This window comes from Scyliorhinus canicula, chromosome 14 (assembly GCF_902713615.1).
Source record: "Scyliorhinus canicula chromosome 14, sScyCan1.1, whole genome shotgun sequence".
In the NCBI taxonomy this organism is placed as follows: domain Eukaryota; kingdom Metazoa; phylum Chordata; class Chondrichthyes; order Carcharhiniformes; family Scyliorhinidae; genus Scyliorhinus; species Scyliorhinus canicula.
In genome coordinates, this window is record NC_052159.1 from 83,281,449 (window position 1) to 83,293,960 (window position 12,512).

Below are 12,512 nucleotides of genomic sequence, written 5' to 3' on the forward strand. Positions count from 1 at the left end.
AAGTTTTGGGTCACTATATTCATTAATTAAATAATTATTAAGTACATTTTAAAATATGAAACACATATGTGAACCCTTTGTACTTGCTTCCCGCTCACTGCATCTCCTGCTGACTGCCTCTCCTGCTCACTACATCTCCAGCTCACTGCCACTCCAGCTCACTGCCTCTCCCAGTCCTTCAGCTCACTGCCTCTCCCAGTCCTTCAGCTCACTGCCTCTCCCAGTCCTTCAGCTCACTGCCTCTCCCAGTCCTTCAGCTCACTGCCTCTCCCAGTCCTTCAGCTCACTGCCTCTCCCAGTCCTTCAGCTCACTGCCTCTCCCAGTCCTCCAGCTCACTGCCACTCCAGCTCACTGCCTCTCCCAGTCCTTCAGCTCACTGCCTCTCCCAGTCCTTCAGCTCACTGCCTCTCCCAGTCCTTCAGCTCACTGCCACTCCAGCTCACTGCCTCTCCCAGTCCTTCAGCTCACTGCCTCTCCCAATCCTTCAGCTCACTGCCTCTCCCAGTCCTGCCTTTCCCAGCCCTTCAGCTCACTGCCTCTCCCAGTCCTTCAGCTCACTGCCTCTCCCAGTCCTTCAGCTCACTGCCTCTCCCAGTCCTTCAGCTCACTGCCTCTCCCAATCCTTCAGCTCACTGCCTCTCCCAGTCCTCCAGCTCACTGTCTCTCCCAGTCCTTCAGCTCACTGCCTCTCCCAGTCCTCCAGCTCACTGCCTCTCCCAGTCCTTCAGCTCACTGCCTCTCCCAGTCCCTCAGCTCACTGCCTCTCCCAGTCCTTCAGCTCACTGCCTCTCCCAGTCCTTCAGCTCACTGCCTCTCCCAGTCCTTCAGCTCACTGTCTCTCCCAGTCCTTCAGCTCACTGCCTCTCCCAGTCCTTCAGCTCACTGCCACTCCAGCTCACTGCCTCTCCCAGTCCTTCAGCTCACTGCCTTTCCCAGTCCTTCACCTCACTGCCTCTCCCAGTCCTTCAGATCACTGCCTCTCCCAGTCCTTCAGCTCACTGCCACTCCAGCTCACTGCCTCTCCCAGTCCTTCAGCTCACTGCCTCTCCCAGTCCTTCAGATCACTGCCTCTCCCAGTCCTTCAGCTCACTGCCTCTCCCAGTCCTTCAGCTCACTGCCTCTCCCAGTCCTTCAGCTCACTGCCTCTCCCAGTCCTCCAGCTCAATGCCTCTCCTGCTCACTGCCTCTCCCAGTCCTTCAGCTCACTGCCTCTCCCAGTCCTCCAGCTCAATGCCTCTCCAGCTCACTGTCTCTCCCAGTCCTTCAGCTCACTGCCTCTCCCAATCCTTCAGCTCACTGCCTCTCCCAGTCCTTCAGCTCACTGCCTCTCCCAGTCCCTCAGCTCACTGCCTCTCCCAGTCCTTCAGCTCACTGCCTCTCCCAGTCCTTCAGCTCACTGCCTCTCCCAGTCCTTCAGCTCACTGTCTCTCCCAGTCCTTCAGCTCACTGCCTCTCCCAGTCCTTCAGCTCACTGCCACTCCAGCTCACTGCCTCTCCCAGTCCTTCAGCTCACTGCCTTTCCCAGTCCTTCACCTCACTGCCTCTCCCAGTCCTTCAGATCACTGCCTCTCCCAGTCCTTCAGCTCACTGCCACTCCAGCTCACTGCCTCTCCCAGTCCTTCAGCTCACTGCCTCTCCCAGTCCTTCAGATCACTGCCTCTCCCAGTCCTTCAGCTCACTGCCTCTCCCAGGCCTCCAGCTCACTGTCTCTCCCAGTCCTCCAGCTCAATGCCTCTCCTGCTCACTGCCTCTCCCAGTCCTTCAGCTCACTGCCTCTCCCAGTCCTCCAGCTCAATGACTCTCCAGCTCACTGTCTCTCCCAGTCCTTCAGCTCACTGCCTCTCCCAGTCCTTCAGCTCACTGCCTCTCCCAGTCCTCCAGCTCAATGCCTCTCCAGCTCACTGTCTCTCCCAGTCCTTCAGCTCACTGCCTCTCCCAATCCTTCAGCTCACTGCCTCTCCCAGTCCTTCAGCTCACTGCCTCTCCCAGTCCCTCAGCTCACTGCCTCTCCCAGTCCTTCAGCTCACTGTCTCTCCCAGTCCTTCAGCTCACTGCCTCTCCAGCTCACTGCCTCTCCCAGTCCTTCAGCTCACTGCCTCTCCCAGTCCCTCAGCTCACTGCCTCTCCCAGTCCTTCAGCTCACTGCCTCTCCCAGTCCCTCAGCTCACTGCCTCTCCCAGTCCTTCAGCTTACTGCCTCTCCAGCTCACTGCCTCTCCCAATCCTTCAGCTCACTGCCTCTCCCAGTCCTCCAGCTCACTGCCTCTCCCAGTCCTTCAGCTCACTGCCTCTCCCAGTCCTTCAGCTTACTGCCTCTCCAGCTCACTGCCTCTCCCAGTCCTCCAGCTCACTGCCTTTCCCAGTCCCTCAGCTCACTGTCTCTCCCAGTCCTTCAGCTCACTGCCTTTCCCAGTCCTTCAGCTCACTGCCTCTCCCAGTCCTTCAGCTCACTGCCTCTCCCAGTCCTTCAGCTCACTGCCTTTCCCAGTCCCTCAGCTCACTGCCTCTCCCAGTCCCTCAGCTCACTGTCTCTCCCAGTCCTTCAGCTCACTGCCTCTCCCAGTCCTCCAGCTCAATGACTCTCCAGCTCACTGTCTCTCCCAGTCCTTCAGCTCACTGCCTCTCCCAGTCCTTCAGCTCACTGCCTCTCCCAGTCCTCCAGCTCAATGCCTCTCCAGCTCACTGTCTCTCCCAGTCCTTCAGCTCACTGCCTCTCCCAATCCTTCAGCTCACTGCCTCTCCCAGTCCTTCAGCTCACTGCCTCTCCCAGTCCCTCAGCTCACTGCCTCTCCCAGTCCTTCAGCTCACTGTCTCTCCCAGTCCTTCAGCTCACTGCCTCTCCAGCTCACTGCCTCTCCCAGTCCTTCAGCTCACTGCCTCTCCCAGTCCCTCAGCTCACTGCCTCTCCCAGTCCTTCAGCTCACTGCCTCTCCCAGTCCCTCAGCTCACTGCCTCTCCCAGTCCTTCAGCTTACTGCCTCTCCAGCTCACTGCCTCTCCCAATCCTTCAGCTCACTGCCTCTCCCAGTCCTCCAGCTCACTGCCTCTCCCAGTCCTTCAGCTCACTGCCTCTCCCAGTCCTTCAGCTTACTGCCTCTCCAGCTCACTGCCTCTCCCAGTCCTCCAGCTCACTGCCTTTCCCAGTCCCTCAGCTCACTGTCTCTCCCAGTCCTTCAGCTCACTGCCTTTCCCAGTCCTTCAGCTCACTGCCTCTCCCAGTCCTTCAGCTCACTGCCTCTCCCAGTCCTTCAGCTCACTGCCTTTCCCAGTCCCTCAGCTCACTGCCTCTCCCAGTCCCTCAGCTCACTGTCTCTCCCAGTCCTTCAGCTCACTGCCTCTCCCAGTCCTTCAGCTCACTGCCTTTCCCAGTCCTTCAGCTCACTGCCTCTCCCAGCCCTTCAGCTCACTGCCTCTCCCAGTCCTTCAGCTCACTGCCTCTCCAGCTCACTGTCTCTCCCAATCCTTCAGCTCACTGCCTCTCCCAATCCTTCAGCTCACTGCCTCTCCCAGTCCCTCAGCTCACTGCCTCTCCCAGTCCTTCAGCTCACTGCCTCTCCCAGTCCCTCAGCTCACTGCCTCTCCCAGTCCTTCAGCTCACTGCCTCTCCCAGTCCTTCAGCTCACTGCCTCTCCCAGTCCCTCAGCTCACTGCCTCTCCCAGTCCTTCAGCTCACTGCCTCTCCCAGTCCCTCAGCTCACTGCCTCTCCCAGTCCTTCAGCTCACTGCCTCTCCCAGTCCTTCAGCTCACTGTCTCTCCCAGTCCTTCAGCTCACTGCCTCTCCCAGTCCTTCAGCTCACTGTCTCTCCCAGTCCTTCAGCTCACTGCCTCTCCCAGTCCTTCAGCTCACTGCCTCTCCCAGTCCTCCAGCTCACTGTCTCTCCAGCCCTTCAGCTCACTGCCTCTCCCAGTCCTTCAGCTCACTGCCTCTCCCAGTCCTTCAGCTCACTGCCTCTCCCAGTCCTCCAGCTCACTGTCTCTCCCAGTCCTTCAGCTCACTGCCTCTCCCAATCCTTCAGCTCACTGCCTCTCCCAGTCCTTCAGCTCACTGCCTCTCCCAGTCCTTCAGCTCACTGCCTCTCCCAGTCCTTCAGCTCACTGCCTCTCCCAGTCCTTCAGCTCACTGCCTCTCCCAGTCCCTCAGCTCACTGCCTCTCCCAGTCCTTCAGCTCACTGTCTCTCCCAGTCCTTCAGCTCACTGCCTCTCCAGCTCACTGCCTCTCCCAGTCCTTCAGCTCACTGCCTCTCCCAGTCCCTCAGCTCACTGCCTCTCCCAGTCCTTCAGCTCACTGCCTCTCCCAGTCCTTCAGCTCACTGCCTCTCCCAGTCCTTCAGCTTACTGCCTCTCCAGCTCACTGCCTCTCCCAGTCCTCCAGCTTACTGCCTCTCCAGCTCACTGTCTCTCCCAGTCCTTCAGCTCACTGCCTTTCCCAGTCCTTCAGCTCACTGCCTCTCCCAGTCCTTCAGCTCACTGCCTCTCCAGCTCACTGCCTCTCCCAGTCCTTCAGCTCACTGCCTCTCCCAGTCCTTCAGCTCACTGCCTCTCCAGCTCACTGCCTCTCCCAGTCCTTCAGCTCACTGCCTCTCCCAGTCCTTCAGCTCACTGCCTCTCCAGCTCACTGTCTCTCCCAGTCCTTCAGCTCACTGCCTCTCCAGCTCACTGCCTCTCCTGCTCACTGCCTCTCCAGCTCACTGCCTCTCCTGCTCACTGCCTCTCCTGCTCAATGCCTCTCCCAGTCTTTCAGCTCACTGCATCTCCAGCTTGACAAACCTCTGGTTTGCTGACCCCTGAATTGCTGTCTCTCCGGTTCACTGACCCTCTAGCTAGCCACCTGTCCCTCTCCTTGAACATCATGGTCACTGCCGGTCATTCTTGCTGAATTTCCCACTTGCCACACATTTTGCTCGCTGAACATTCCTCTCGCCGACCCTCCCTCTCAACAACCTCCCTCTTGCTGACCCTCCAACCCTCTTTGGGGAGTAGGACAAGCTATTCCAGGATGGTAGCAACACGGTTACATCAGACCCAGCATCAAATTATGTTAAAATGAAACTCCCGATGCTGAATGTGAACACAGGTCCCTTAACTGACCAACATTAAAGTGGAAAAACTTGAAATGATTCAAACTAAAATGAGGACTTATTGTAGACAATAGTGATTGTTCGGTCATTTGTTACAGAAAAAGTTTTAAAGCGTGAAATATAGGCGAGTCACTCTTTGAGCTATTAAATGGATGTTCGTATCTCTTTACAAGTTATTGGTCTCTATGGAGATCGTAACACTTCTCCGAAATGGTCCTTTAAGGGAGGTGTAGGTTAATATTCGAGTAAAATTCCATACATGCTACCAGCCAGGGTGGCACGATGGCGCGGTCGTTAGCAATGTTGCCTCACAGCGCCAAGGACCCGGGTTCGGTCCCAGCCCCAGGTCACTGTCCACTGTGCATTTTGCACATTCTCCCTGTGCCTGTGTGGATCTCACTCCCACAACCCAAAAAGATGTGCAGGTTAGGTGAATTGGCTACGCTAAATTGCCCCTTAATTGGAAAAAAAGAATTGGGTACTCTAAATTTATTTTTAAAAAATAAATGTTACCAGCCGCCCCCCAAGTCTTCACATACAAGTCTGGATAGCACACATAATTAGGCTTTTAAGATAGGAGAGGAGAAAGTAATACAGACAATGCCCAGCTAAACTGAAAACCAACATCTGGAGAAGAATAGAGAGGAAATCCTGACTGATGTATTCCATCTGAACCGAAACATGGTAGGAAGTGTCGGCACTGAGATCAGCTAATTCAGCACATACCAGAAATTCAGTGTGGAAGTTCCCTGATCTGTTGGGATTTAATAACACAACAAACCATGCCGCGTGCACCTGCTGGCCGGAAATTCCCACCTGAGATCACCGGACCATTACATGGTCCCCGTCCCATCCGTAGCTATCTCGTGGCAGGAATGGCCTAAAGATCCAGCCACATATGTTTACAAACCGAGACATCATGGACCCCGACCAAATTACTTTCTCCAAAAATGGAAATGCTAAAGGTGAAATTTTGTATAAATGTGAAGACTAACTCATTGCTTTTCAAATATAGGAAAAATTAAGATATGAGCTAAGGACAAACAATGTATGTTTCAGCTTAGATCTAGTTAAGACAATGGCACAGTATGAGCACTTCAGAATATTTTGAAAAAACATTTTATCGTAGAGTTTCAAACTTTCACCAAAACTTGAAATTAAAATACTCCAACGTCTGCACAAGTCTATTTGTTAAAACTAAACAGCTTAGCCTCTAAACAATAGTCTCAAAACTGTTTTTTGAATAATTATTAACATGCAACACAACAAACAAACTGGTCTCAAAATTGTTATACACTGGCATGAGTCACCTTTTGACCAATCGAATGCTGGGCTTTTTGACTCATTCTATGAAACTGCTGAGCTGCAAAGGTCTCTTGGTCATTCCCAGCTAATTCACTGATGAATTATAGGTCATTGTATCAGCTGTAGAAGACTTCATGCAGGCTTGGGAGAGGGAAAGAGCAGTTGTGAGGGAAGTAGGTAGATTTGACCAGGAGTGTAAACATGGAGGGGAAGAAAGAAGAGCAGTGATCGGAAAATAGAGAGAGAGAGAGAGAGAGGGGAGGTAACATTGAATGGGAGACAGGTTGTTAAGCAAGTGCTATCAACAATCCTCGGTACAGCAGTTGTGTGTACCTTTTTACATTGTAGTAGTCAGTAGTATCTCGTCAGGCCATATGTTGATCATGTTTTCCTGAATGTAGGGCAGCCCAATAATATAGCCACTCGTGTGTTATGCCCTTAATTGCATTCAAATAATACCACGTTTCTGCCTTTAAAATACTGCAGGTGACACATTCAGAGGGTGTTTATTAGTTTGCGTGCGCATGATGCATCAAATTATTACTGAAGTTTGTTCTCTTCATTCACAATTGGAAAATTATTACAATTGTCAAAACTTTATTTAAGCATAAACATGACTGTAATAAAATTAAAATGTAATTATTTTTAAAAACAACCAAATTATTTTCCTAATTGAAATGACTAGCCAAGACGGCAGAAAATTAAATTTGCATAAAAACTTCAAAATACAGAAGTCAATAGACCATATAAACATCCCAGGAAAATAATTTAAAAGGGAAAAAAAATTGTTTTCAGAAACCAATTAAATGTTTTTAAAAATAAATTTAGAGTACCCAATTCTTTTTTCCAATTAAGGGGCAATTAGCATAGCCAATCCACCAACCCTGCACATCTTTGGGTTGTGGGGGTGAGACCCACGCAGATCTGGGGACAATGTGCAAACTCCACACGGACAATGACTCGGAGCCAGAGTCGGACACGGGTCCTCGGCACTGTGAGGCAGCAGTGCTAACCACTGCACCACTGTGCCGCCCCAGAAACCAACTACATACGGGCATTTATTTTATATTTTTATTTTATATTTAGAAATTTAATATTTCTACATGATATCAAGAAATGGCTGAAGGCACTGGATGGTGCAACGACTACAGGCCCTGACAACATTCCAAAGCAGTACTGAAGACTTGTGCCCCAGAACTAACCACACCCCTAGCCAAGCTGTTCCAGTGCAGCTGCAGCCCTGGCATCCACCCAGCAATGTGAAAGGTTTTCCAGGTATGTCCAGGGTGGCCATTATTCGTGGTGCTCATGGATGTGATATTCAGAATGCCAAATGGCATAATTCCCTGTGCCAGCCAAGACTGGGAGAAGAGCCTGCTTGCCCTGGGCATGAACAAAGGTGAGGTGTACCAATCTGATGGCATCTCGATCTGATCCTCGGTCTCCTAAACTAGGGTGGCAGCGAGACGGGTATGATGTTGCAGGTAGAGGATGAACTAATGAATGCACTTTTGTCTGTATAGGAAAAGAGAAGCCCTAGTACACTGGAGCATACACAAATGGGTCAGATGCCTAACCTTCTCATCCTTTCCAAGTTGGAGATGAGCGACCTGGACATGGAATGTGAGACTGGAGCAAGGTCCACAGGTTGAAGAGATTCAAGGATCTCAGAGGAAGATAACAAGCCAGTGGGCAGGTGAGAGACTGAGGAAGTATGTATGAAATGTAGGTTTGTGGCATCTCCAATGAGAAGTTCAAATCAAGGGTCACCATTGCTCATCCTATCACAATGTCTCAGTGTGGCAGTTTCCATTGTGACAAGCAACCATTGTGCATGCACAGTCACATTGTAATGATGTTAGTATGTCACAGGGTGCTCCTGGGGAATGTTGTATTTTATATTTTCCCCGCGTCTTGACTGTGATAGAGAAATTCAAACAGCATTCATTAGGTAAGCAAAACTGAACTTTATTTCCGAATTTGAACTGACTGCTGGCAGTAACGGCTGAGACTTGGAAAGTCGGAAGGCAGTCAGTACAAACTGCTGAGTCCGTCTCAAGTCTGCGATAGTACAGAAAAGAAGGCGATTCTTATACATTATAGGATCAAGATAACATGAATACAGCTTGGTCAGGAATTTGATTGAAAGTAAAACATAAGTAATAATTGTTACAATGGCGTCACCTTCTGACCTTTAGGGGACTTGAGTTTCATATCATTATCTTGTCTTTGTTTTAAGAAAGGGAAGAAGTTGTTTACATACAGGAAGAGACAGTTGTTCAGCTTGTTATGTATTGAGACTACTTCTAGTTCCAAGCCTTATCTAGACTCTCAGGACATGCTGTGTATTCTGAATCTGTGTCTTAGGTTAAATTCAATTGTACCAAGAAGACTTGACTACTTTTCCCATCATGCCATTATTTGCTTCACACAATACCACAGGAAGACAGCAGCTCCTTCACCCCTCTGTCAGTGGCATCCATGATACTGGACACTAAAGTCATCAAGGCCAATAAGAGATCACAATCAGCAGGCTGCCTACACCAGCAGGGGCAGGGGTTGGCACCAAGACGCAGCATTCGCAAGCGAAGGCTAAAGGCACTATAAACATTAGACGTTTTTCACGAGTGATATCACTTCAGTTGTTATGTGTTCTCTGTTAAAATTGTATTAACATGATCAGCATACAAAGATTTCATGATGTAGTCATGGCATGAATATGCTTCTCGTTTTTCATAGGTGCTGAGTATGGGAGTGGCTTGTGACGGATGGAAATGTCAGCAAACTTTATTTCAGAGGCCGTTACTTGACATAAGGGTCACAGGTTGACCTCATCAGGAACATTCAAGAAGGAGACATCATCCTTGTCCTCACTTTCAAGCCATCCCTTGGGTGCCAAGATGAATGAACAGAGAATCAAGCCTCCCTAGTCTCTCTGCCCCCTACAATGTTCCTCACTTCTGCATCCACGTCCTCACCCTGGGCCTCCAGTGGCTCCTCATAAAGCCCATCATTTGAGTCATCCTCTGAGGCCTATGAGCTGCCTCACTGTCATCAGCCTCCAATGGGTACCCACTTGACAGATCCAGATTATGAAAGATACCCTCTGGAAGATATTGCAGTGCTCCCCCTGATCAATCCAGGCAGCCAAACTTCATCTCTGCAGCCCAATGGTCCTCTCAATTACTGCTCTTGTGGAAGCATGACTTCAATTTTACCTCTCCTCTGCTTCTGTCCTTGGGTGTCTGACTGGCATCATGAGCCACCTTTGTCACCCAAGAGTCAACCATCCATCCAAGTTGGAGTGAACAATAACCTTGGCATCTGGGAGTGTTACAGGATGTACACATCATGGGAGCTGCCAGCATGCCTGACACAGACCTGCAAATTCTGTGTCTTGTTGTCGCAAACAATTTGGACATTCATGGAGTGGAATCCCTTTTTAATGAAGAAGGCACCCTGCTCACCTGTTGGTGACTTTATGGTCACATACGTGCAACCTATGAAACCCTGGATGCAGAAGAACACAACAATTGCAACAAAGTCTCTGGCTCACTCAGCCTAGCTGGCTTTGTCGATCTGGAAAGGAGTGATGTTCATCACTCACCTGAACAGGTGCCAATGACCAGCTTGACACAGCTGTGGGAAGCATATTGGGAAACACCACATAAGCTTCCCAGTGATTCTTGGAAAGAATTGAAGGCAAAGAAGGTCAGGGCTATTGTTACCTTAAGGGCCACTGGCATAAAGTGGCCACCTGCACAGTTTGAGATGATCTCCAGGCCAATTGCCTTGAATGTGGTGGTCACGGTGTCCCTAGAGAGGCAGAGACTCCTTCTGCACTGGACTACAGACATGATGAGGTAGCTCAAGTGCTGCCTGTACACAGTGAGACTTTCTGGCTTGCACTTCTTGTGGGCCCAACACCACCTCTGGCTGTGCCTCTGTTCCCACAGGTCACTGCCTGTGAACATCAGCCCTCCTCTCACATGTAGCCCTCCCCTCCTCTTCAGAAGAGTTCCCTCAATCAGAATAAACAATCCCCATTTTCTGAAGTACAGATGACACAGGATAATGCACTGAGGTGGGTATTCTGCAGAAAGCCTCTGAGAAAACCCATAAGCCAAAGAGTCCTCCAGAAAATACAGGAAATGCAATGAACTGTCAGAAAACCACCTGCTACTAACTCTCAACATAACTCCTACCTGCTCACATTTCCATGGCTCTAGTAACTTACGCCTCCCTGGATTAGTTCAACATAAAAATTAGATGACCACCTGTCGAGGCACTGGCCGCTAAATCGCATGGGCCATGTAAAATTGCAGATAGTTGTCATTTTAATTAGCTTCATAACCCATTTATTATTTTTTTTGAAAATCGTAGTAAGAAGTCTTACAACACCAGGTTAAAGTCCAACAGGTTTGTTTCAAACACTAGCTTTCGGAACACTGCTCCTTCCTCAGGTGAATGAAGAGGTATGTTGCAGAAACATATATATAAACAAATTCAAAGATGACAGACAATGCTTAGAATGCGAGCATTTGCAGGTAATTAAGTCTTTACAGATCCAGAGACAGGGGTAACCCCAGTTTAAAGAGGTGTGAATTGTCTCAAGCCAGGACAGTTGGCAGGATTTCGCAAGCCCAGGCCAGATGGTGGGGGATGAATGTAATGTGACATGAATCCAAGATCCCGGTTGAGGCCGCACTCATGTGCGCGGAACTTGGTTATAAGTTTCTGCTCGCCGATTCTGCGTTGTCGCGAGTCCTGAAGGCCGCCTTGGAGAACACTTACCCGGAGATCAGAGGCTGAATGCCCTTGCCTGCTGAAGTGTTCCCCGAATGGAAGAGAACATTCCTGCCTGGTGATTGTCATGCAATGATCGTTCATTCGTTGTTGCAGCGTCTGCATGGTCTCGCCAATGTACCACGCTTCGGAACATCCTTTCCTGCAGCATATGAGGTAAACAACGTTGGCCGAATCGCACGAGTATGTACCGCGTACCTGGTGGGTGGTGTTATCACATGTAATGGTGGTATCCATGTTGATGATCTGGCATGTCTTGCAGAGATTGCCATGGCAGGGTTGTGTGGTGTCGTCGCTGTTCTGAAGGCTGGGTAGTTTGCTGCAAACAATGGTTTGTTTGAGGTTGCGCCGTTGTTTGAAGGCAAGTAGTTGGGGTGTGGGGATGACCTTGGCAATATGTTCATCTTCATCAATGACGTGTTGAAGGCTGTGAAGAAGATGTCGTAGTTTCTCCGCCCCAGGAAAGTACTGGACGACGAAGGGTACTCTGTCGGTTGTGTCCTGTGTTTGTCTTCTGAGAAGGTCTGTGCGGTTTTTTGCTGTGGCGCGTTGGAACTGTCAATCGATGAGTCGAGCGCCATATCCCGTTCGTACGAGGGCATCTTTCAGCGTCTGTAGATGTCTGTTACGCTCCTCCTCGTCTGAGCAGATTCTGTGTATACGGAGGGCTTGTCCATAGGGGATGGCTTCTTTAGTGTGTTCAGGGTGGAAGCTGGAGAAGTGGAGCATTGTGAGGTTATCCGTGGGCTTGTGGTAAAGCGAAGTGCTGAGGTGACTGTCCTTGATGGAGATAAGTGTGTCCAAGAATGCAACTGATTTTGGAGAGTAGTCGATGATGAGTCTGATGGTGGGATGGAACTTATTATTGATGTCATCGCGTAGTCATTTCAGTGATTCTTCGCCGTGGGTCCAAAGGAAAACAATGTCCTCGATGTATCGGGTGTATAACATCGGTTGAAGGTCCTGTGCGGTGAGGAGGTCTTGTTCAAACTTGTGCATGAAGATGTTGACATTTTTTTGAAAATGTTTTTGTTAGGGTTTTGAAAGAAAGTGAACATACACAGAAACTATATACATCGGTTACGATTCTCATTTCTTTATGTTCCCAGCTTTGACTTGGCCTCTAAATCCAACTCCCATTTCCCTTCTTGTTATCTGGTGTGCCTTCATTGTTGGTTGGTTCATCAAACCTGAACCTATTGGGGTAGCGTAGTGTTACGTATGTTGTTTTGGGTTAAGTTACTCATATTCGATTGTTCCTGTTCCTAAGCTTTGTCTGGAGGAGCGTGCCTTCACCCCACCTCTCTTCCCATGCCTCTCTC

The 12,512-nt window shown here is 49.9% G+C and overlaps 1 protein-coding gene across 5 annotated transcripts in view; it reads right to left on the reverse strand.

Annotated features, from left to right (window-relative positions):
- Nucleotides 1-12,512, reverse strand: part of dlg2 (discs, large homolog 2 (Drosophila)) — a 1,378,721-nt gene that overhangs the window by 954,597 nt on the left and 411,612 nt on the right. The window contains exon 1 of one of the 5 annotated variants that reach the window (XM_038818415.1): nucleotides 7,962-8,070. The exons of the other annotated variants lie outside the window; for them this stretch is intronic. The gene's annotated coding sequence lies outside the window, so the exon portion shown is untranslated. Of the gene's footprint in view, nucleotides 1-7,961; nucleotides 8,071-12,512 lie in introns of those variants that run through there. 5 annotated transcript variants of the gene reach the window in all.